Raw genomic sequence first — 25,527 nt, 5'->3', positions numbered from 1 at the left:
AAGAAGAGGAAGTAATGAGTTGTGTCAAATGCAACTGAAAGTTCAAGAAAGAAATGAAAATTGTGAATTGGCCATTGGATTTGGCAAAATGGCTTTTCGCTCTTTATTCCAAGTATTTTAAAATTTTTATCATCAGGTATCTTAGAGTGGGATATCGAACATTTCAGTAATGAGCGCTCAAGGTTTTCTTTTTTCCAAACATCTTTATTGGAGTATAATTGCTTTACAATGTTGTGTCAGTTTCTGCTGTATAACAAAGTGAATCAGTTATATGTATACATATATCCCCATATCTCCTCCCTCTTGCGTCTCCCTCCCACCCTCCCTATCCCACCCCTCTAGGTGGTCACAAAGCACTGAGCTGATCTCCCTGTGCTATGCGGCTGCTTCCCACTAGCTATCTGTTTTACATTAGGTAGTGTATATATGTACATGCCACTCTCTCATATTGTCCCAGCTTACCCTTCCTCCTCCCTGTGTCCTCAAGTCCATTCTCTACATCTGCATCTCTATTCCTGTCCCGCCCCTAGGTTCTTCAGAACCCTTTTTTTTTTTGATTCCATATATATGTGTTACCATACAGTATTTGTTTTTCTCTTTCTGACTTCACTGTGTATGAAGGACTCTAGGTCTATCCACCTCACTACAAATAACTCAATTTCATTCCTTTTTATGGCTGAGTAATATTCCATTGTATATATGTGCCACATCTTCTTTATCCATTCCTCTGTCAGTGGACACTTAGGTTACCTCTATGTCCTGGCTATTGTAAATAGAGCTGCAATGAACATTGTGGTACTTGACTCTTTTTGAATTATGGTTTTCTCAGGGTATATGCCCAGTAGTGGGATTGCTGGGTCCTATGGTAATTCTATTTTTAGTTTTTTTTAGCAAACCTCCATACTGTTCTCCATAGTGGCTGTATCAATTTACATTCCCACCCACAGTGCAAGAGGGTTCCCTTTTCTCCACACCTTCTCCAGCATTTATTGTTTGTAGATTTTTTGATGATGGCTATTCTAACTGGTGTGAGGTGATACCTCATTGTAATTTTGATTTGCATTTCTCTAATGATTAGTGATGTTGAGCAGCTTTTCATGTGTTTGTTGGCAATCTGTATATCTTCTCTGGAGAAATGTCTATTAAGGTCTTCTGCCCATTTTTGGATTGGGTTGTTTGTTTTTTTGATATTGGGCTGCATGAGCTGCTTGTAAATTTTTGGAGATTAATCCTTTGTCCATTGATTCATTTGCAAATATTTTCTCCCATTCTGCGGGTTGTTTTTTTGTCTTGTTTATGGTTTCCTTTGCTGTGAAAAAGCTTTGAAGTTTCATTAGGTCCCATTTGCTTATTTTTGTTTTCATTTCCATTTCTCTAGGAGGTGGGTCAAAAAGGATCTTGCTGTGATTTATGTCATAGAGTGTTCTGCCTATGTTTTCCTCTAAGAGTTTTATAGTGTCTAGCCTTCCATTTAAGCCTTTAATCCATTTTGAGTTTATTTTTGTATATGGTATTAGGGGAGTGTTCTAATTTCATTCTTTTACATGTAGCTGTTCAGTTTTCCCAGCACCACTTATTGAAGAGGCTGTCTTTTCTCTATTGTATGTTCTTGCCTCCTTTATCAAAGATAAGGTGACCATATGTGCGTGGGTTTATCTCTGGGCTTTCTATCCTGTTCCATTGATCTGTATTTCTGTTTTTGTGCCAGTACCATACTGTCTTGATTACTATAGCTTTGTAGTATAGTCTGAAGTCCAGAAGTCTGATTCCTCCAGCCCCATTTTTCTTTCTCAAGATTGCTTTAGCTATTCGGAGTTTTTTGTGTTTCCATACAAATTGTGAAATTTTTTGTTCTAGTTCTGTGAAAAATGCCCTTGGTAGTTTGATAGGGTTTGCACTGAATCTGTAGATTGCTTTGGGTAGTATAGTCGTTTTCACAACATTGATTCTTCCAATCCAAGAACATGGTATATCTCTGCATCTATTTGTATCATCTTTAATTTCTTTCATCAGTGTCTTACAGTTTTCTGCATACAGTTCTTTTGTCTCCTTTGGTAGGTTTATTCCTAGGTATTTTATTCTTTTTGTTGCAATGGTAAATGGGAGTGTTTCCTTAATTTCTGTTTCAGAGTTTTCATCATTCGTGTATAGGAATGCAAGAGATTTCTGTGCATTAATTTTGTATCCTGCTACTTAACAGATTCATTGATTAGCTCTGGTAGTTTTCTGGTAGCATCTTTAGGATTCTCTATGTATAGGATCATGTCATCTGCAAACAGTGACAGCTTTACTTCTTTTCCGATTTGGATTCCTTTTATTTCTTTTTCTTCTCTGATTGCTGTGGCTAAAACTTCCAAAACTATGTTGAAGAATAGTGGTGACAGTGGGCAACCTTGTCTTGTTCCTGATCCTAGAGGAAATGGTTTCAGTTTTTCACCATTGAGAACTATGTTGGCTGTGGGTTTGTCATTTATGGCCTTTATTTTGTTGAGGTAAGTTCCCTCTATGCCTACTTTCTGGAGGGTTTTTTATCATAAATGGGTGTTGAAGTTTGTCAAAAGCTTTTTCTGTATCTACTGAGATGATCATATGGTTTTTCTCCTTCAGTTTGTTAATATGGTTTATCACATTGATTGATTTGCATATATTGAAGAATCCTTGCATTCCTGGGATAAACCCCACTTGATCATGGTGTATGATCCTTTTAATGTGCTGTTGGATTCTGTTTGCTAGTAATTTGTTGAGGATTTTTATATCTATGTTCATCAGTGATATTGGCCTGTAGTTTTCTTTCTTTGTGACATCTTTGTCTGGTTTTGGTATCAATGTGATGGTGGCCTCGTAGAATGAGTTTGGGATTGTTCCTCCCTCTGCTGTATTTTGGAAGAGTTTGAGGAGCATAGGTGTTAGTTCTTCTCTAAATGTTTGATAGAATTTGCCTGTGAAGCCATCTGGTCCTGGGCTTTTGTTTGTTGGAAGATTTTTATTTTTTATTTTTATTTTTTTGCAGTACGCGGGCCTCTCACTGTTGTGGCTTCTCCCGTTGCGGAGCACAGGCTCCGGACGCGCAGGATCAGCGGCCATGGCTCATGGGCCTAGCTACTCCACGGCATGTGGGGTCTTCTTGGACCAGGGCATGAACCCGTGTCCCCTGCATCAGCAGGCGGACCCTCAACCACTGTGCCACCAGGGAAGCCCTGTTTGAAGATTTTTAATCACAGTCTCAGTTTCAGTGCTTGGATTGATCTGTTTATATTTTCTATTTCTTCTTGGTTCAGTTTCGGAAGGTTGTGCTTTTCTAAGAATTTGTCCATTTCTTCCAGGTTGTCCATTTTATTGGAATATAGTTGCTTGTAGTAAATCTCATGATCCTTTTTGTATTTCTTCAGTGTCAGTTGTTACTTCTCCTTTTTCATTTCTAATTCTATGAATTTGAGTCTTCTCCCTTTTTTTTCTTGCTGAGTCTGGCTAATTGTTGATCAATATTGTTTATCTTCTCAAAGAACCAGCTCTTAATTTTATTGATCTTTGTGATTATTTTCTTCATTTCTTTTTCATTTATTTCTGATCTGATCTTTATGATTTCTTTCCTTCTGCTAACTTTGAGGGTTTTTTGTTCTTCTTTCTCTAATTGCTTTAGGTGTAAGGTTAGGTTGTTTATTTGAGATGTTGCTTGTGTCTTGAGGTAGGATTGTATTGCTATAAACTTCCCTCTTAGAACTGCCTTTGCTGCATCCCATAGGTTTTGGGTCATTGTGTTTTTATTGCCATTTGTTTCTAGGTTTTTTTGATTTCCTCTTTGATTTCTTCAGTGATCTCTTGGTTATTTAGTCTCACTTAAGTTTTTAATCTGGAGAATTGTGTCCTTCTGTTCTAGAAATTATTCTCATATTATTTCATTATTTTTCTTCCCTTCCACTTTCTCAAATCTTTCTTTATGGAATTCTTAGTATTCAGGTGTTCAACCTTCTGGATTGATTTTCAAATTGTGCTTTCTTTGCCATTCTCCATTTTGGTATATTTGATTCTACCCCTGGGAGATTTGCTCAACTCAACTTTTTAAAGAGAAAGAGAAGGCAGGGTTGGCCAGCTGGCAAAGAGAAGAACCTAGTGGATATGGTTGCTTCACACACAGACATTAAAACAATCCCTTCCACCCTTATACTCAGATCTGTATTTTATAAGAAGATGCACATAGTATTTGGCACTTTCCAGTAGGATTTCGACTTAGGGGAAAGCATGCCTTGAGGGGAAGGGTAAGTGCCTGAGTGATTTACTTGTCTTGTGACCATAAGTCAAAGAAAAATTCTACCAATGCTGTGCTAAATCCCAGAGGTTCCTGTTGGTCTCAGAAGAATTTGAGAGGCTGCAGGGCTTTGTTCATTTTACTATGGGTTACACTCCTACTGACAAGAAGGACACAATTGGAGTAGTTGTATCCCCAAATTCCTTTAATCTTTCATGTTCAGTGAGCCCCAAACTTCAACTTCTTGTTATCACACCTGTTTCCTGTACATTTGACTCTTTGTCTCCCACTCTGTTTGATTTTTTTCTAGATTTAAAGCTTTTTGATTCTGTAATGTTTACCATCTGTTAAAGTGCTGAAGTGTTATGATTTGAGTCCATAATTTTACATAGCCTCTTCCACTGTGTGCTAAGTACCCTGGGAGACTTAGGGACAGAAGAAATGATCTCACCTGCCAACTTTATGAACAAAATAAAAGAATAAGGAAGGAGAAAGGCAGCATACAACACACAAAGTTGTGCTCTAAATTTAACATGGCAAATATGTTTTTTCTTGCATGTCAGTGCAGTGGGATCTTTAGAGGCTACGTTGAGTGTGTATTAAGAAATTCATGTTGAATCATACCTCAGTTCAAGGTGAAGAAGTAACGCATTTGATGAGAGATGCCAGCCTTTGTCATAGAATGGCGGAATAGCATGTTTTTCCTTTTGCATTTACCTACCATTCTCTAAATGCTTTAAGAATGTTTTGGAGAGAAAGAGGGGGGGGAGGGAGAGAGGGAGAGAGAGGAGAGAGAGAGAGAGAGAGAAAGGGAAAGAGAAGGAGAAAGAGTAAGAGGAAGAGAGAGGGAGAAAGAGAGAGATCAGTGTAAAGCGGATCAGTCAAACGTTTCCTTTGGTAGGTGGTAAGATTTTGCTGTGAGGACAAATGCATGAATGACATCCCAGGGGAGGAGAACCGGAAGAAAGAACAAAGATGTATGACTGTTTTATGCCAAAGCTTCATCAGCGTAACCATTAGCATCCAGGACCCTGACCTCTGGTCCTCCAGCTCCACCAGTCATTAGCTGTGAGTCCTAATGCAAATCATGGCTTCCTTCTCAGTCTGAATTGTTTCTCATAAATGACAATTTTATTTCTGATCCAATATTGTGATTCATAAAATGAGGAAAAGATAGCATCATGCAATGTTGTGTTCCCCAAAGAGTTTTTTTGTGAAATTTTATGTTCATTAGATGTTCATGGTGTTATCTGAGAAAGCATACTGTGATCACGTTAATTTAGGAAGTACTGGCCAAGCAAGACTAAGCTGTATTATTTAGGACACTTTAGAGTCATTAATATGTCAATGGTATCATGAATTTTATGGGAGAAATATTATATGCAGAAATAACCAAGGTATTTGATCACAGAACTTTTAAAAAAATATATATTTTATTTATTTATTTTTGGCTGTGTTGGATCTTCGTTTCTGTGCGAGGGCTTTCTCTAGTTGCGGCGAGTGGGGGCCACTCTTCATCGCGGTGCGCGGGCCTCTCACTGTCGCGGCCTCTCTTGTTGCGGAGCACAAGCTCCAGACGCGCAGGCTCAGCAGTTGTGGCTCACGAGCCCAGTTGTTCCATGGCATGTGGGATCCTCCCAGACCAGGGCTTGAACTCGTGTCCCCTGCATTGGCAGGCAGATTCTCAACCACTGCGCCACCAGGGAAGCCCCACAGAACTTTTTATATAGACGGTAATGAGGGGGCTGGTGTTGATGTGTTGCGGATCCTGGTTATCATTTTCCTAACACCTGGCACTGGGCCGGACACTGTGAAGAGCAACAAAAGGAGTAAATGTACAGATGAAACATGGATGGTGAGTCTATACGTGGATGGCTTTGAATCCCAGGGTTGCAGCTGGGTGATCTTGGAAAAGTTGACTGACTTTTTTGAGTCTCAATTTCCTTATTTATGTAGCAGTAATAATAAGATCTACTTCGTGTATTGTTGTTAGAATATATGGAGACAGAAAATATATGACCTAAGTCATATGGTACCATATTCCTGGTACTAAGTGGGTGCTCAATAAATGTTAGGTCTTTTCTTTTACCTCCTTCCTACCATGTAATTTTGTACTTTACTGAGGGAAAAATGGCAGTGGGGCTGATGGCAAATGGGATGTGGGACTGGTAAATATCAAGTTTTTTAATGTTTTGTGTAAAGCAATAAGGAAGGGGAGAAACTCTCCTTTTCACACCAAAACATTGATTTGAGGGGGTCAAAAGCAAAATTTCTATACCACAGGGTGACCAGATGTTTACATAGTTTCTGCCTGCAGAGGATCACAAATCCTGTATAAACATTTAGTTTCGTCTTTTTGAAGTGTCAATAAGAAGAAAGTACTAGAAATCATTTTGGCTGTGGTTGCAGAAGAGAAGAGGTACCAGATCAGCCTGTCATGATGTCTTATCCTTTCTCACATCCGATTCCATCTGAATTTTCCTACCCATAACATCCTTCTTTAGAAAGAACTTCTAGACTTGTTGACAAACAAGCAAGAGAAAGTCCACCCAAGCTTGGTGCATCGGGATCTGTACAAGCTCGTGCTGATCTTCATTTCTCTTGGTGCAGGCGTGGCCAGTACTACATAGAGTGGGCAGCTAACCCAGTAAAAGCCAGTATCTAATAACTCACAATGAGGTTTGATATCAAGGGGTGATTGACGGTTACCAAATACCAATCAAACTGGCTTCATTTGTAAGCGGGGCTAACAGGAAAAGAAATTGGCCAGCCAAGGGAGAATAGAGCAGATAGGCAAACAGAAGACATGCTGTCATAAGGCTTTTGTGTATCGGCATGTGTGTGGCTCCACTGAGTTTCTGTATTTAAATAAAAGGAATATAAGTAGCATGTGGAGTTCACTAATCCTTCTTCCTCCATATTCCCAGCCTATTCTTTACAAAAGTCTTCCTCCCAGCCAAAAGTTAGGACAAAGCTTAAATATCCCATTGCTCATTTTTCTTTAAAGCTTAGAGCTTGACTTCTATTCTTCCAACCCCAAGGTGAGACGGGGTCCCTGAATTGGTTACCCAGGAAGGTTTACTTCAAAGTGTCTGAGAGATGAAGATCAACACGAGTTTGTACAGATCCAGACGTGCCAGACTTGGGTGGACTTTCTCTCACTTGCTTGTCAGCAGCTTTGATGCTGTGCCAGGTAAAGCTATCTGTAGCCATTAGCTACTTCGATGACATCAGACAAGTATTACCTGGCAACATCAGCCAGGTAACTCAGGTTAATCTTGGAGGATCCTCTGAAAAATTCATTTTGTATGGTTTGGGGGCTTAATTAAAAATTGCTGGTCTAATATTTATCTTTCAAATGAGGTCAAGAATTATATCATAATCCTTTTCTTTTTTTTAAAGCCACAGATCCTTCAAGCTAAGGACCAATGTCAGCAATTAATATTTCTTGCAGAGTTTTTGTTGGGGTCCTCCACGTTTCAGTGGCTCTGGAACTTAGAGGAGTAGGTGCTGGCCTGGGATTGATGAATCTCAGGTTTTAACCCATGCTCTGCCACTAACTCTCTCTGTCACTTGGAGCAAATGCTTTCTCATCTCTCAGCCTTCATTTCCTAAATTGAATAGTATTTAGATATTGGAGCTAAAAGTCTTCTCTAGAAAGCAGGATGTTCAACTTTCTTCTCTTTGCAAGTGAGAAAACTGAGGGTTTGTGCAGTGAGCTCTTGCTGGGATCCTAGGGGGTGCTCACCAGCACATTTTGCCACTCAGCATTCAGTTCCCATTCTTCCAGAAATAGCACTCTGGTTTCCTTTGCAGAAGCCCCCCACTCACCTCAGTCTCTATCCATTCAAAAGGGGCACTAGCTCTGGGGGCAAAGGGTTCCACAGACTTAGTGATTTGTTGAGGGGTAGGTCACAACTCAAGTGAGGTTAATCAGACACAATGGAACTCAATTAGAAACCTTTTCATTGGGAATTGTTGGAAAAACAAGATGTGTATTTTCTATGGGGATGATTGAGAGTAAAGGTGAAGTGAATGAAAACCATGCTTCAATCATGGGAGGAAGCTCTGCTTCAAAATGGAGCCAAAGAACAAGTGAGAGAGCATGGTCTGGGAGGAAAAGTGAGTCCTGTAGATAAAACTTGAGTCCCTGTACCTGCCATGTCCTAAGCTAGATGTTGGAGCCAAACAACCCTCATTTGAGTCACAACTCTGCCACTAACAAGCTATGTGACATCCTTGGGCAAGTCACTAGATCTCTATGTCTCAATCACCTCATCTGTAAAATGAAGCTAATGAATGGAAACCTACGTCCTGAGGTTGCTGTGAGAAATGAGTGATTCCGTGTGTGTGTGTGTTTAGAGTAGGGCTTGCCATATAGTGAGTGCTACGTGACTGTTTATTAACAGTGTTATTACTGCTCTTGATATAACTGGACATTTTAGTTATATGTGCCAGTAAATCCCATCCTTTTCTGAGCCAGAATGTTCTCAGACAAAATTGATTAGTCATCAGGTTAGCCGCGGATCTTAAAACCAGGTCTTCTGACCCCCATTCCAGACAAATTATTTCCCTGTCACCGCAACCATGTCATAAGTTACAAGGCATAAAATCAGGCTATTGGATTAGACAGAGGATCAGTCTCTACACTCTTTGAGTTTATTGAATTACATGTCAATTATGTTAAATACTGGGTATTCAATTCCAGGAATTACTGATTTTGATTTTGTTAAGTGTAATAATATTATTGTGTTTCACAGGGAAATGGTCTCTTTTTTAGATACACGCTCAAGTACATAAAAGCCAATGTTATAATATCTATAATTTATTTTTAAATAATTTAGCAAAAGCCAGAAAACAAGATGAAACAAATAGGATAAAATGTTAGCAACTGTTATCCAACTGAATGATGGATAACTTGGGGTTCATTATAAAATCTCTCAACTTTTCTGTATGTTTGAAAAAATTTATAATATAAATTCTGATTACAGCTGCTGGCTAAATTATATGCTTTCTGTACTTGAATGTAGGAAGCATAAGGTCAAGGTTTGCCTTATTTATTGTTGTATCCCAGTAGCTGTACTATAGTACATGCTCAATAAATATATAATAAAAGATGACCAGGTTAGGCCTTGTCAGTTGAGAAGGAGGACCCTTAGGCCAGGTGGAAATAAGCTGTGGGTGCTCTGCTGTACCCTCTCATCACCAGTCATCCTTTGCATCTCGATAGTTTCTGACTGCAAGCATCTGGGACTCCCCTCCTAAAGACTGTCCTCTGGGCACTCAGCATTTGCATGGGACTGGCTAGAAGAGCTGGGAAGTTGACACCTTTCAAGTGTAACCCTGAGCGGATGATTAGCAGAAGCTGGAAGATAAATATTTCAGTTTCCTTGCCTCTCAAGTGGAACCACTCTGAGCCTTCTTCCACATTCTCTCCCAAAGGTCGCCAGTGTAATTCAGCCCCACCTGCCCATAGCAGTGACCTGCTCATTAACACACCCCTTATTGGATTACTTCCCTTCTCCTTCTTTCATCTGCACTGTCTACCATTGCTTCTTGGGATCACTTCTGAAATTAACTACAGTGACCCTTGAACGACACAGCTTTGAACTGAGTGGGTCCACCTAAAGGCATATGTTTTCAATAGTAAATATACTGTAAGATCTGCAGTTGGTTGAACCTGCAGATATGGAGCCATGGGTATGGAGGGACCTGCAGACACAAGGAACTGTGCGTATGTAGGGCCAACTATTAAATTATACGCAGGTTTTGGACTGTGCAGAAAGCCGGTGCCCCAGCTCCACGTTATTTAAGGGTCAACTATATTTGCCATAAAAATCCTTGTCTAAGATTCAACTACTAGGGGAAAAAAGAATGAGCCTGAACAAAGGCTTAAACACGGAGAGTAGGGAATGGACGGGAGAACTTTCTGGATAGATTGAACAGAAATTGGTCTCCCATTGGTGTGGGATTGTTAAGAGGCAGAAATTTCTCCCTGGGGACATCCCATGGTCTGCACGTTGGACCAGGTCACCTGGTTACCTGGATATTGGACGTTTGGGAAAACCCCTGTGCTCATTACCAGCTTCACTATTTCTAGAAATAAATTACTCAGCTATTCCACTCTCAATCCCCTTTTCTGCTTTCTCCATGGAGATATTTCCTGGTGCTGGTTTTTGAATCACCAGCCAAATATTCTTTTCCTCTCTGCGTGGTGACTTTGCAGTACAGTAAAGACATATGCTCTTCAAGGCTAAATTCCATCCTGGCTTCTTCAAATGCCCTTGGATGAAAATAGACATTCCTTTCTCCTGCAGTCTTTGTGTATTCTTATTCATTAGACATGCTGTGTTAAATCCATTAATAGAGCAGTTATGCCTATGAAGCTCCTAAATTGTAACCAGTTCAAAATGAAGCCCTCATATCTCCTCCCCCTTGTGTCACATATGGGGATATATGCATATGTATAGCTGATTCACTTTGTTATACAGCAGAAACTAACACACCATTGTAAAGCAATTACACTCCAATAAAGATGTTAAAAATAAAAAGATAAAGCCCTCATAAAACAAAACAAAGAGGAGGAAAAAATAAAGTTGCCTTAGCTACTGATTGTCTGTGGGGTATAATATAATCTGCTCAGTGTGACAATCAAGAACCTCAAAGACTCAAGCTCCAAAAGCAGTGGGAAGGGTCAAACAGATCTAAATTTGATTACTGACTCTGCTTCACCACCCTCCTGTGTGGTTTTGATTCTATGCCCTGTGTTTTATTATCTCTCCAAACAAACAACAACACACATAATCCACAGTGACATTTCAGTTCTTTTTTTCCAGGCAAATGGGGAACTCATTTCTCATAAGAGAACCATTTTAAAAGAGTGGATGAATCAAATGATACATTCTTATCTTACTTCATGTTTCCAAATACTCCCCCTGAGTTGTTACAAATCTAGTCATCCAGGTGTGAAGATTCAGTCATTCTCAACTTCTCTTGCTTAAACTTTTCGCAAAGATCTCCTTAAATACTGTTGGTGCTATCTCCACAATGTTCCCTCAGACCTTTACTTTCTCTTACACTCCCACTTTCCCTGTCTATGAAGAGATGCCTTTTCCTACTGGTTGTATGATTTCAAAGGTTCTCCAACTGGTTTCTCTGCCTCCAATGTCCCTGCCCCCCTCACCAGCTGTCCCCACTCTGATTTTTTTCACCCTGCTGCCATGGGATTGCCCTATATGTGGACCTTATATCAGAATCTGGTTCTCAAATATTCATTTGTCCGTCCACTGAATTATACTTTGTCTCTAGCTAACTACATCCTGCTTTATTTCTCTCTTCAGTACCTTGAGTCCTATATTTTATCCTCACAAGTCCTGGAATGTTCCTTTAATTTTCCTACCGCTGTGCCTTGGCTGTTCCCTCCCCTAGATGCCCTTCTCAGATACGAATTTCTCAAAGTCTTCTATATCCTTAAGGTGTAGCTCAAATTTTATTCCTATCCCCAAATAGTCAGAAATTTTTCTTTAGTCACAAGACTGCAGTGCATAGTTTCTCTGTAATAAAATTTACTATCTTGATTTGAAATTATTTCTTTTTTTCTGTTTTCTTCATTTGCTGGTGAGATTTTAGAAGGCAGCTACTTTTATTCATTTCAAAAATCACCCCTTGGTCCTTGGAACTGTGCTGTGTACACAGTAGGGGCTCAATCAATGTAATCCCCAAGGACAATTATGGGGGAAGGTGGAGTTTGGCTCTTAGAAATATAAATGACAATTAAGTAATACTGACACTTCTGTTTTCAATCTCGTCTTTGAGAACCAACCATTATGTTTTGATAGCAAAAAACAGAACTTCCAAGCATCTACTGTGGTAGACTGGTAGGACTCTCAATGATCCCTACTTCCTGGTATTCATGTACTTGGGTAATCCTGTCTGTTTGAGTGTGGCTGGGTCTCAGGACTCACTTCTGATGAATCAAATATGGCAGAAGTGATGTGATGACACTTCTGTGACTAGGTTACCAAAAGGCTGTGATTGCCAGCACTCTCCCTTTTGCTGGCACTCTCTTTTGTCCTCTTGCTTACTTGCTGCCATGTTGTACCATGTTCTCTGGAGAGACCCACGTGGCAAGGAACCAAGGGAGGGCTCTAACAGCTTGCAAGAAACTGAAGCCTCAGTCCAACAACCTCTGAGAAGCTGAACCCTGCCAACAACCATGTGAGTGAGCGCAGAAGCAAATCTTTCCCAGTTGAGCCTTGGGATGACTGCAGCCTTGTGAGAGATCCAGAGCCAGAGGACCCAGCTAATCTGTCCCAGATTCTTGGCTTACAGACTGAAATAATAAATACTATTGCTTTAAGCCATTATGTTTATCAGTAAGTATTTATGCAGCAGTAAACAACCAAGACATCTATCTTTGAAAATTCTGACCATCATCTTCAGGCTATCAGGATGTACTTTCTTATTGATAGATTGCCAGTGGCATCGATTTACATTGTCTTTCTATCCCCTCCAAGTCTTTCAGGGCTTCGTATAAAAATCCTTAGCTCCTAAACAGGGCTTATGCAATTATCTGCATAGAGCTAGGACAGAACTATATAAAGCTAGGACTTTAACAGATAAGAACTTAAAATAAAAAATAGTGAAAAAATGTCAGTTATGGATTGCCTACTGGTTCATGAATTTATGTGGTGTTAACTATTTTTTTTCAATTCTACAAATAAGGAAAACGAGAATCAAGTTAAGACATGTACTCAAGATTATCATATTGCAAATACTGAAGTCAGATATCAAGCCCAGATGTGCGTATTGTCAAAACCAAGCTCTTTGCCCTAAACCAAAGTTTTTAACTGTACCTGTTCATTGTAATCACCTGAGGAACATTAAATAAACTTTGAGAGATTCTGATTAATTCTTCCGGGAAACAGCCTGGGCATTGGGATTTTTTAAAAGCTTTCCAGATGATTCTAATATGTATTCAAATTTGAGAACCACTAGACTATACATAGACCCTCCCAAACTGCATTCTTTCCCAGTGGAATTTAACCACACTCTGTGTTTGCTCCTAATTCCTGGATTTGAAATTAAGCCACTTGTATCCTTGTGGAAAAGGACAAAAATTCATCAAGACAAAATCATTTGTTGAATACAAGCTGTGGAGAGAAATGTTCTAGGTGAAGAGGAAATAGAGAGGAGAGAAGCTCTGACCTTGAGTTACACTGACTTTGAATAAAGGAGATTTTATTACATACCAGGAAACTGATCAGCAGTTTTCCCCACATCTTATATGGCTACACTATTTACTCGGATTTCACTTGTCCTTGAATAATGGTCATTTCCCTTGAATGATAGTAATTAGAGTTGGAAGCAAACCTAGAATTCCATTATTTTTTATACAAAGAAACTGAATCTTAGGGGAAGTGATTTGCTAAAGGCCACACAGAGACTTAGTGGCAGAACTGAGTTTAGTCTACATATTTATACTCTTTGCTCAAATGTCTCCTTATCAGAGAATCCTGCCCTGATCACTATGTACAAAATAGCAGCCATCCCCCAGCATCCTCTATTCCATTTACTCTACTTTTTCCGCAGCTTTTATCGTATATTTTATTCAGTTATTTATTTCTGTCTCTTCCCCTTACCTCCCTAGAATGAAAGCTGCACAAGGGCAGGATCTTTATATGGTTTATTTGCAGCTGTATCCTTAATGCCTGGTGGCCTGAAGGAGGCCCTCAGGAAGCGTTAGCTAATTAAATGCAGAATAACGAGTCAAGTGTTCAAAGATGAGCCATCCTGAGAGTTAATAAACTCAGCATCAAAAAATACAATAAAGTAAGTGTTGGGGTACCACTTAATGGGGATAGAGAAGGTGGTATCCAAACACAGATGAGAAGTTGAATCTGGTAAATTCTAAATCCCTTCCAAAACTGAGATTCTTCAATGTAAAAAATTAGGTCTCCAAAAAAAACCCAACTCATGGTTGCTGTAATTTTCATGGATTATTTGAATAAGTGTTTAATTCATTCAATATTTACATTCATTCAAGACATATTTACACCACGTAAATGCATGAACCAGTAGGGAGCCTGGCTGTGCATGTTGGGTACAGTTGTTGCATAAAGGAGGCAAGACTATAGTTACTATCTTGTGCCTGTCTCTCCTCTCCTGATTATCCATCTTCTTCTGTCTCCTTACTTTCAAGTGTTCCTTCACTATTTTAGAAAGCCAAATTCATCCTAAATGTTGGGAAATGTAAGAGTACATTTGTGGCATAATTTTATAGTGCGTGAGGTTCTGACCTTCCTTGCAAAACAACTCAAGAAAGAGGAAACTACGTACCATGACTCTCTAAGGTCACACTCTTTCTAAAATGAAGTGAAAGAAGGCCATGCCAGAACTTCTGTCTTTTTTATTTCTTGCTCTCAGGTGCCTTAAGATCTATGATATAAACCTAAAAATTTAGTGAGTTGCTGGTAAGACATTAAAAGATCAGAAGAGGTTCTTGTTACTTGTCCTGAAGTATTAAACCCTCCTTGGAATTGTTTCAGTTTTCCATCATTCTCTATTATCCACTCTGGAAGAAAGACTAGAAATAGTTATTTGTATTTTTTTTTTTTTTTGCCATATGCGGGCCTCTCACTGCTGTGGCCTCTCCCGTTGCGGAGCACAGGCTCCAGACGCGCAGGCTCAGCGGCCATGGCTCACGGGACCAGCCGCTCCGCGGCATGTGGGATCCCCCCAGACCGGGGCACGAACCCGTGTCCCCTGCATCAGCAGGCGGACTCTCAACCACTGCGCCACCAGGGAAGCCCCTAGTTATTTGTATTTTAAACCACCAAACCTGACCCTTCTTTAGGGTCCTCACTCCCAGGCATTTAACTCACATAATTTTTTAAAGCTTTTATCAACAAATATCATCAATGTGCCACAAATACTGTGTTGGACCTTGTGATTATAATGAATGACATTTAAAAAAATCAGCTTTACAGAAATATAATTCACATACTATACAATCCACCCCATTAAAAGGTAAAATTAAATGGTCTTTAGTGTATTCACAGATTGTATAACTCTTACCATTAACTCCAAAAATTTATAATCTTGAAAAGAACCCTTTACCTTTAGCTGTTTGTCTCCCTTTGTCCCTTCCCAGAAGTTCCTGACAAACACTAATCTATGGATTTTTCTGTTTTGGACATTTCATATAAATAGAATCATATAATACGTAGCCTCTTTTGTCTGGCTTGTTTCATTTAGCATGTTTCAAGGCTCATCATTGTAGCACGTACAGCTACTTAACTCTTTTTAAAGCCAGATAATATTCCATTGTATGGATATTACATGTTTTGTTTATCCATTCATCAGCTGATGAATATTTCGGTTGTTTCCAATTTTTGGCTGTTATAAATAACTTCACAGTGAACATTGTGTACACGTTTTTATGTAGACATGTTTTTAATTCCCTTGGGTATATACCTAGGAGTACAAGGGCTGGGTCACGTAGTGATTCGAACTTTTTGAGGAGTTGTCAAACTGTCTTACTGAAGGGCTGAACCATTTTACAGTTTTAGCAGCAATGTATGAAGCTTCCGTGTTCTTCACCTCCTCACCAATATTTGTTAGTGTCTGTCTGATTATAGGCATCCTAATGTGGCTGGCATCTCCTGCTTTCGATTTGCATTTCCCTAGTAACTAATGACGTTGCAAATCATTCTATGTGCTTATTGGTCATTCACATATCTTCTTTTGGTACATGTCTATTCAGATCCTTTGCCCATTTTTAATTGAGTTACTTGTCTTTTTATTGTTGAGTTGTATGAATTCTTTATATATTTTGGTTATAAGTCCCTTATCAGATATATGATTTACAAACTTTTTTTCCCATTATTTGAGTTGTCTTTTCACTTCCTTGGGTTGTCTTTTGGAGGACTTTTTTTTTTTTTTTTGACCAAGTTCAGTTTATATATTTTTCTTTTGTTTATTTTGGTTTTGGTGTTATATCTAAAAGTCTATTGCCTAATCCATGGTAACAAACATTTATTCCTATGTTTTTTTCTGAGTGTTTTATAGTTTTAACTGTTACATTTAGGACTCTTACATATGGTCCACTTTAATTTTTTTTACAAGTAGTGAGGTAGGAGTCCAGGTTTATTTCTTTGTATGTGGATATTTAGTTTTCCCTCCACCATTTGTTGAAAAAGACTAGTTTTTCCTTGTATTGACATTCTTATTGAATATTAATTTATTATAAATATAAGCATTTGTTTCTGGACTCTTGATTTTATTCCATTCATTTAAATGTCTATCTTTGTGCCAGTATCACACTGTTTTGGTTACTGTAGCTTTGTAATATTTTGAAATCAGGAAGTGTGTGTCCTCTAAATTTGTCTTTGTTTTTCAACAGTGTTTTGACTCCCCAGGACCCCTTGCAGCTCCATATGAATTTTATTTTATTTTATTTATTTCTTAAATTTTTACGTTTTATACAATTTTGAAAGGTTACTTTCCGTTTACAGTTACTACAAAATATTGGCTTTATTCCCTGTGTTGTACAGTACATCCTTGAGCTATCTTGTACCCTATACTTTGTATCTCCCACTCCCCCACTCCTACATGCACGCCCCCTACACTGATAACCTCTAGTTTGTTCTCAATATCTGTGAGTCTGCTTCTTTCTTGTTACATTCACTGGTTTGTTGTATTTTTTAGATTCCACATATAAATGATATCATACTGTATTTGTCTTTCTCTGTCTGACTTACTTCACTTAGCATAATGCCTTCCGAGTCCATCCATGTTGCTGCAAATGGCAAAATTTCATTCTTGTTTTATGTCTGAGTAGTATTCCATTGTATGTATGTGTGTGTGTGTGTGTGTGTGTGTGTGTGTGTGTGTGTGTCTGTTAATGGACACTTAGGTCGTTTCCACATCTTGGCAATTGTAAAAAATGCTGCTATGAACATTGGGGTGCATGTATATTTTTGAACTAGTGATTTTGTTTTTTTCAGATATATACCCAGAAGTGGAATTGCTGGGTCATTTGGTAGTTCTTTTTTCAATATAATTATTATTGGAGTATTGTTGATGTATAATGTTGTGTTGGTTTCAGGTATACAGCAAGTGAATCAGTTATACATATATCCACTCTTTTTTAGATTCTTTTCCCATATAGGCCATTACAGATTATTGAGTAGAGTTCCCTGTGCTATACAGTAGCTCCTTATTAGTTATCTATTTTATATATAGTAGTGTGTATATATCAATCCCAGTCTCCCAATTCATCCCTCCCTGCCCTTACCCCCTGGTAACCATAAGATTGTTTTCTACATTTGTGACTCTATTTCTGTTTTGTAAATAAGTTCATTTGTACCCTTTTTTTAGATTCCACATATAAGCAATATCATATGTTATTTGTCTTTCTCTGTCAGACTTACTTCACTCAGTATGACAATCTCTGGGTCCATTCATGTTGCTGCAAATGGCATTATTTTGTTCTTTTTTTGTGGCTGAGTTATATTCCATGGTATGTATGTACCACATCTTTATCCATTCCTCTGTCGATGGACATTTAGGTTGCTTCCGTGTTCTGGCTATTGTAAATAGTGCTGTGATGAACATTGGGGTGCATGTATCTTTTTGAATTACGGTTTTCTCTGGATATATGCCCAGGAGTGAGATGAATTTTAGAATTAGTGGTCAGTTTCTTCAAATAAATGCATATGGGATTTTGATAAAGACTGTTGGATCTATAGATCAACTTGTTGTATACTGCCATTACAGCAATATTGTCTTCCAGTCCACAAACATGGCATGTTGTTCCATTTAGTTAGGTCTTCCTTAATTTCTTCCCAATGATGTTTTGTGGTTTTAGTGTACACATTTTTTGTGTGAAATTGATTCCTAAGTATTTTGTTCTTTTTAATGCTCTTGTAAATGTGACTGTTTTTGTAGTTTAATTTTTGGATTTTTTCATTGCTAGTGTATAAAAATAAAATTGATTGTGTATATTAATCTTAGATCCTGCACCCTAGCTGACCTCATTTGTTACTTCTAATAGTTTTTGGAGTTTCTTTAGGATTTTCCACATAAGACATTATGTCATCTACAAATAGAGATTGTTTTACTTCTTCCTTTACAATCTGGATGTCTGGGTTTTTTTTTGTTTTTTTTTTTTAATCTACCCTAATGGCCCTGGCTTAAACCTTCAGTACAATGTTCAGTAGAAGTGGCAAGAACAGACAATCTTTTCCTGTTCCTTATCTTAGGGGGAGAAGCATTCAGTCTTTGACTATTAAGCATGACGCTAGCTGTGGGTTATTAATAGATGTCCTTTTTAAGATTGAGAATGAAAGGTTCCTGCTATTCCTACTTTGTTGAGTGTTTTTGTCATGAAAGGGTGTTGTTTCTGCCAAATGATTTTTATGTCTGTATTAAAATGATCATGTGCTTTTTGTCCTTTATTCTATTAATACAATGAATAATGCTGACTAATTTTCATTTGCTAAAGCAACTCTTCATTCATGGAATAAATCTTACCTTTTCATGGTGCACAATTCTTTTTATATGTTGCTGGATTCGGTTTGCTAGTATTTTGTCAAGGATTTTTACATCTATATTTATACTGGATATCAGTCTATAATTTCTTCTTGTGGTGTCTTTATCTGGTTTTGTTATCAGTGTAATAATAGTCTCTTATAATGAGCTGGAAACTGTTTCTCCTCTTTTATTTTTTTGGAAGAGCTTGTGAACAAATGTATGAATTAATTTGTTAAACATTTGGTAAAATTCATCCATAAAGACATATGGTTGGTCATGTGCTTTGTTTGTGGGAAGTTTGTTGATTAATAACTTTGTCTCTTTACTTGAAATAGAACTATTTAGGTTTTCGATTTCTTCTTGAGTCCATCTTGGTAGGCTCTGTATTTCTAGGCATGTGTCCCTTTTATCTATAGGTTATCTAATTTGTTGGCATATATTTGTTTATATTATTTTCTTAATAACTTTTTCTATAAGATTCGTTGTGATGGGTTCTTTTAATTTATGATTTTAGTAATTAGAGTTTTCTCCCTTTTATTCTTGGTCAGTTTGCTAAATGTTAGCCAATTTTGTTGATTATTTTCAAAGAACCAACTTTTTTTGGTTTTGTTGATTTTCTCTATTGTATTTCTATTTAATTTTCCCCATTCTAATCTTTATTATTTCCTTCCTTCTTCTTGTTTAGGGTTTAGTCTGAACTTTTCCTAGTTTGTTAATGTGTAAGGTTAGAATATTTATTTGAGATTTCTTCTTCTTCTTCTTCTTCTTCTTCTTTTTTGTCTTTTCTTCTTTAATACTGGTGTTTAAAGCTATAGATATCCTATAAATGCTATTCTAACTACATTGCATAATTTTTGGTATCTTGTGTTTTAATTTTTTATTCATTCAGCTATTTTTTATTTCTTCTTTGACTCATTAGTTATTTAGAAGTGTGTTGTTTAATTTCTACATATTTGTGAATTTCACCAACTTTGTTTTGTTATTGAATTTTTAATTTTATTCCATTATTGTCAGAGAACATACTTAGTATGATTTCAAATCTATAAAGGGACCAAATAAAAATTCTGGAGTTGAAAAGTATAGTAATTGAAATTAAAAATTCATGAGAGGAACCCAGCAACAGATTTGAAATTATCAAAGAAAGAATCAGCAAACTTGAAGGTAGGTCAATTGTGATTGTCCCATTGGGAACAGAAAAAAAAAAAGAAAGAATGAAAGAATGAAAATTAGCAGTCTCAAAGACCTATGAGACACTATCAACTGTACCAATACACACAGTCCTGCTAAGCTTGGTTTTTCACTTAGAAGTAGTCAACAAGCAGTGAGTATCAACTGTAGAAAATGTGCACTTCCCTTCACTACCATTCCTACAACTCCCTCTTCTTTCATATCAGGCAGTTTTCACTAACTTTGTGTTATCCACCTAGCTCCCCTGGGAACTGAGTTTTAAACCTCTCAAATAGAGCATCAGAGATAAAGGAAAGAACATTTTAGGATGGAAAAAATGCAGAAACAAAGAATAAGAGGTAAGAAAATGCATGGCTTGACCGGGGAGAGTAGAGATGAGTTTGGATGAGGAGAATCTCTGTAGGAAGGCAAGAGTAGATGCATCTGGAAAGAATAATGGAGCTAGACTATGAAGAACACATATAGGAAGGCTCTTACATACTATTTTATAGCTCTTCATACGTTTCAGAGAACAGGAACACCAAGGATCTTATTTGATCTTCACAGATACGCTGTTAATGGGGATTATAATTATTATTTTACAGATGTGAAAATTAAAGCTGAGACTTAATTACATACATAGAATGTCAGTAGTTAGTAACAAAACTGGAACCAAAATCCAGATCTCTAAACTCAGGCCCACTGCCGATAAACAGATAAACAAGCTACCACAAACTAGCCAGACGTGAGCCAGAACTTTGTCTTATTCTTTGCTCTGTTGTTGGCACCTAGAACAATATCTAGCACTTGAGTGAAAGAAATTATTGAATGCTTCCACCCTCAGTCTGCTTACTCTGTGGTTAAATATAATTTTGGCTTGCACAGGGAGTCAACACACAAACAGCTCCTCTAAGGCAGAAAGCTTTAACCAAGAGCAGCTGTTCAACTTCAGTTTCCTAGCTCCTTGCACAAGCTGAATCAGCTCCATCATTGGGAATTTTCTGTTTCAGAAGGCACTAAGGACTGGACTCATTATAGGACTCCTTACAGTGAAACTTGGCTGACCTGTGAGATGGTGATGAATAGGCTGGGTTAGTGTGTAGAGTTTGTGGGCCATGGTGATAAACAGTTGTCACTTGAAAAACATACTCTGTTTCCAAGTCAGTCCCAATAGCTCTATAACATGTGACCATTATTTGCTTAAAAAGGAGAATGTGTCCCAAGGTTTTTGCCCTCTGATGAGGCATCCTTGGGACCTTATATGAATATTTCAGTTCCTCATAGAGTATACATGAATCATTTATGAATGATAGGATTTAGAGTGTGGCATTACAAAAGACTGCAGCATTTTCAAAACCCAAAGCATGAAAGTTATCTAATATTGTATGTAGCTCAGTCATGAATTAATGGGTACCTAATCCAGGTGTAGCCTGGTATATTATAGAGAGAAACGTATAGGGAATCCAGAGGCCTGGGTCTTATACAAGTTCCAATTTAATAATCCCTAGCCAGTCTCATAATAGCTTTGAATCTCAGAATTGTTTCCTATAAAACAAGGATGGATAATTCCTAAGAACCTTCCAAGTTTATAGTTCATTTACTTGAGCTTTGCAAAGTTCTCTGAGAAACTTCAAGTTCTATGATTGATTTTGTTGTTGTCATTCCTAATTCCAGTTGAAAGGAATGCGAGCTTAGTTACATCTATGACGGTGATCTCAAATGGTCCCAACCAAATTAAATATTTTTTCTAACAATATTTTATATTTGCATAGCATCTTGTAATTTAAAAAAATAACATAGATTATTTAATTTGTTTTACTTTTTCTGTAGTAAGTCTTAAGGAGACCAGATAGGTGGTGAGGACTTGAAGGAATTATTCTCATTTTAGACATGAGGAAACAACTAAATATTTTCAGTAATTTAACTAAAATAACATGACTAATTAATGGAAGAGGTTGGGATGAGATACTAGGTCACCTGATGCATGGCCCAAAGCTTTTAAAATTATTATTAAATAACTACCTATGTGTAAATCATTATTCTAGACACTGGATATGTCTTTAAAACAAGACATGCCCCAGTTTTCCAGGAGCTTCCAATCTGTTAGACCCATCTTCAGATAATTTGAGTAGATTGTGTGAGAATTGAAGTGGGAATATGAGTTAAGGGAACACAGAACAGGGAGGAACACTGTCCAACCCAGGGTTCATGAAGGGCTCATGTAGGAGATGGCATCTGACTTTGGTCTTAAAAAATGGATGAGTTAGCCAGGCATAGGATGGGGGAAGGGCTTTCTTGGTAGGAAAAACAATGTGAGCAAAGGTAAAAAGATGAGAAACAACAATTTCTGTGCAGGGAGATGAGCATAGATTGAAAAGCAGGGATTGGAAAGAAATGAAGCTAGAAAGGTAGCTGGGGTCAGATTATGGAAGGCTGTATTTGCCTCACTAAGGAGCCTGGACCTCTGCCTGGAGGATGTGGTAGGAAGCTATTGAAGGATTTTATTGTGGGGTCATGACTAGGTTCCATTTGCAGATGGAACTGGCTACATGGAGGTTATGAGATAGAGACAAAACAGGAGACAAGAAAATCAGCTTAGAAGCTTTAGCATGGGGTGGGAAATTCTGAAGTGTATTTTTGTTTGTTTGTTTTGGGTTTTGTTTTTGTTTTATGGTGTTTTCACAATAACAAACCAAAAACAAGCAAGAGGGTAGCAAACCTAACAGAAGTGATCATCTTTCTCAATGAAAGTGAGCTGCTTTGGCTCAGTCCTTGGTTGCTTAAAGTTATGCATACTAATGCTCTTAGAGTTGTGATCAGATCTCCTATTATGAACTAACGATATGCTGTAAACAAGATGAAGCTAATACTACTACTAGGTAAAATTGATAGACTACTATAGTCTAGGCAGTGAGCTAAGCCCTTTACATTTATATATTAGTCAATATTCCCAACAGCTTTGGGAAGTAGGTATACTTATCACAGATGGAGAAATTGAGGCACAAAGCAAATAAGTTACCTGCTAAAGGTCACATAGCTAATGTGTGACTGAGCTAGAATTCAAATCTAGATCGGATTATTTCCTCAAATATAGGTCTTAATTACTATGAGTCCTAAGTAATAATAGGCAAACTAGAAAAAGAATGGGGGACACAGAATACCAAAAGGAGGGGAAGGGGTGTTGTATATGAGGGAACACGTGCCATGAATGTAGCTCAGTGGCAGCTGTGAAACCCTATGGCTCATTGGTGTCAAACATCCCAGTGTCCTCACTGGGAAATAGGAGAAGACTCAGCCATAGTTATTCTCTGAGCCCTGTAGAAATAATGGGGAACTATTTTTGAAGGCTTGGATGAAAAGCCAGTGAATGGTGCTTAAAATTTCCCTAATTGCCCACTCTATTGCTTCCTATTTTAGGTTTAGTATATAGACTCCACGTTCTGAGTTCTACAGATGTTTCTCTTATTATTTAAAACTTAGATTTGGGGAAATTATACCAAATGCTTATTAGCTGCAGCTCATTTTTCATGACCATTGTTTTTGCTATAGGCTAAAAATAATCTCCTTTGGAACTCAAAGCCATCAGCTTGACTGGCTGTTCCTTCTGGATTATTTTCTGTCATCTTTCTTCAGCCTCTGGCTGGAAAATTTGGGAAGGAAAGGAAAAGGGAATTTTGGAGATAAAAATGATCATAATTCAGGACATTATCCCACTAAATGTAAGCATTAATATTTATAAAACACCAGAACAGCCTAGAGTATTGTAATCATTTTTCAGTAGAATTTACTATGTGAGTTCCTTGAGGGCAGGCGATATGTCTGTCTTGCTCACTGCCATACCCCGCACTGTACAAAATTGTGCCTAAAACATGGTAGACACTCAAAACACATCTGTTGAACAAGTAAAGTAATAAAGTTACTTCTTGCCTTCAGATCATAGTTGACTCTCTAATTTTCAGAAACCCATCAAATACATGTGATGTTCAGGTAAAAGATATGCCAGTGCAGGGGCACAGGGCTCCCTTAAATAGCGGAAAACTCTGCCTTTGAAAGAAAGGATAGGTTGGTTCAGTAAATAAGTCATAGCCGGGACCAATTTTTGCAAACTACAAGTAGACAGATTTCAGTTCTTTAAAGGGAATAGTCTGACGGCTAGAGCAGAACAATCATAGAGTCATTGCCTTAGGATCTTGTGAGGAGCATGTTAACAGATCAAGTTAGATGAAGACTGAAAATTGATCCTTGAATTTGTCAACATAAAACTCAGCAATCACTTTGACAAGGTGGTTTCAAAATGGACCAAAAGCCTGTTAGGAGTGAGTGTAAGAGAAAATGAGAGAAGGATTGAATACCATTTAGGAGTTTGCTGTGAAGGGGAACAGAGGAATATGGGTTAACAGTAGAGAAAAGGTAGGTTAAGAGAGGGTTTTTTGTGGTTTTCGTGTGTGTGTGTGTGTGTGTGTGTGTGTGTGTGTGTGTGTGTGTGTGTCTTTTAGTTTGGAAAGAAGAATAACATGATTGTGCACTGGAGGGAGTAATCCAACAGAGAGGAAAAGTTGATGATAAAAGAGAGAGAGTGTTGCCCTTCGGTAGGTGAGATGCCCTTGGGTAGGTGAGAGGACGATCTGATACACAAGGTGAAGGGTTGGCCTTAGCCTGAGGCATGCACTGTTCATCTGCAATGGGGAAGGCAGATGTCCATCACTGATTACGGATGCTGATGGGTGGGTAGATGTAGTGTTGGAGATGGTGGAAGCTCTCTGTTAATCTTATTGCATACTACATTTGGCTTGCATTTTCTTCTCTCCCATCAAGCTATGTAGTCTCCTTTGGGACAGTGGCTTAGAGTTACTTGACTTCTGACAGTTTTAACTACTTGGTAGGCACATTTAAATGAATGGATGAATGACTAAAAGATACACCTACATTTTCCAAATATTAGTGTAATACTGGAAATCTCCAGGAAGTAGAGGTTGGGGGGAGGGAGTTAAAACCCATCTATGCAGTATTTAATGAAAAGAAGGAAATCTTGTAGCTATAAAAAGGCTGTGAGTTGGGCATTATCAAGGTGGGTGGCGTGCAGATTTTATGGAATCAGTCAGCAAGTTTTATTAAGAACCTCCCAAGACCCAGCCCTATATTCTGTACTGTTGGGACTTGAAGAGAGGAAAAATGTGGGACAGCTCTTGAAGACTTTATAATCTCGTTGTTGAGTCAGGACCTTATATGGCTCGGTGAAAATTCACATGTCTCTGACTTTAAACCTTCCAGCATATCAGTTAATGTTGCAGGCTTTGAAATTTTAAAAATGACTGGATTTGAATCCAGGCCCTGCCAAGTGGTCAGTGGATAATCTTGGGCAAGTTATCTTCTCTGTATCTCAGTTTCTTCATCTTTAAAATGACGAAAGTAATTGTCCCACCTTGTAGGTCGTTATGGGGATTGAATGACTCAATATATGTAAGACTCTAAGAAGAATTTGAGACATAGAAGTAATCCCTATGTGTTAGACACCATCATACTAAGAAGAAACTGTGAGAATTTGCACTGATCAGGTAACATAGAGAAGTTGCGCTCTG

The sequence above is a fragment of the Pseudorca crassidens genome, chromosome 17 (genome assembly GCF_039906515.1).
Source record: "Pseudorca crassidens isolate mPseCra1 chromosome 17, mPseCra1.hap1, whole genome shotgun sequence".
NCBI classification, from domain to species: Eukaryota; Metazoa; Chordata; class Mammalia; order Artiodactyla; family Delphinidae; genus Pseudorca; species Pseudorca crassidens.
Note: the sequence above shows the minus strand (reverse complement) of the source record.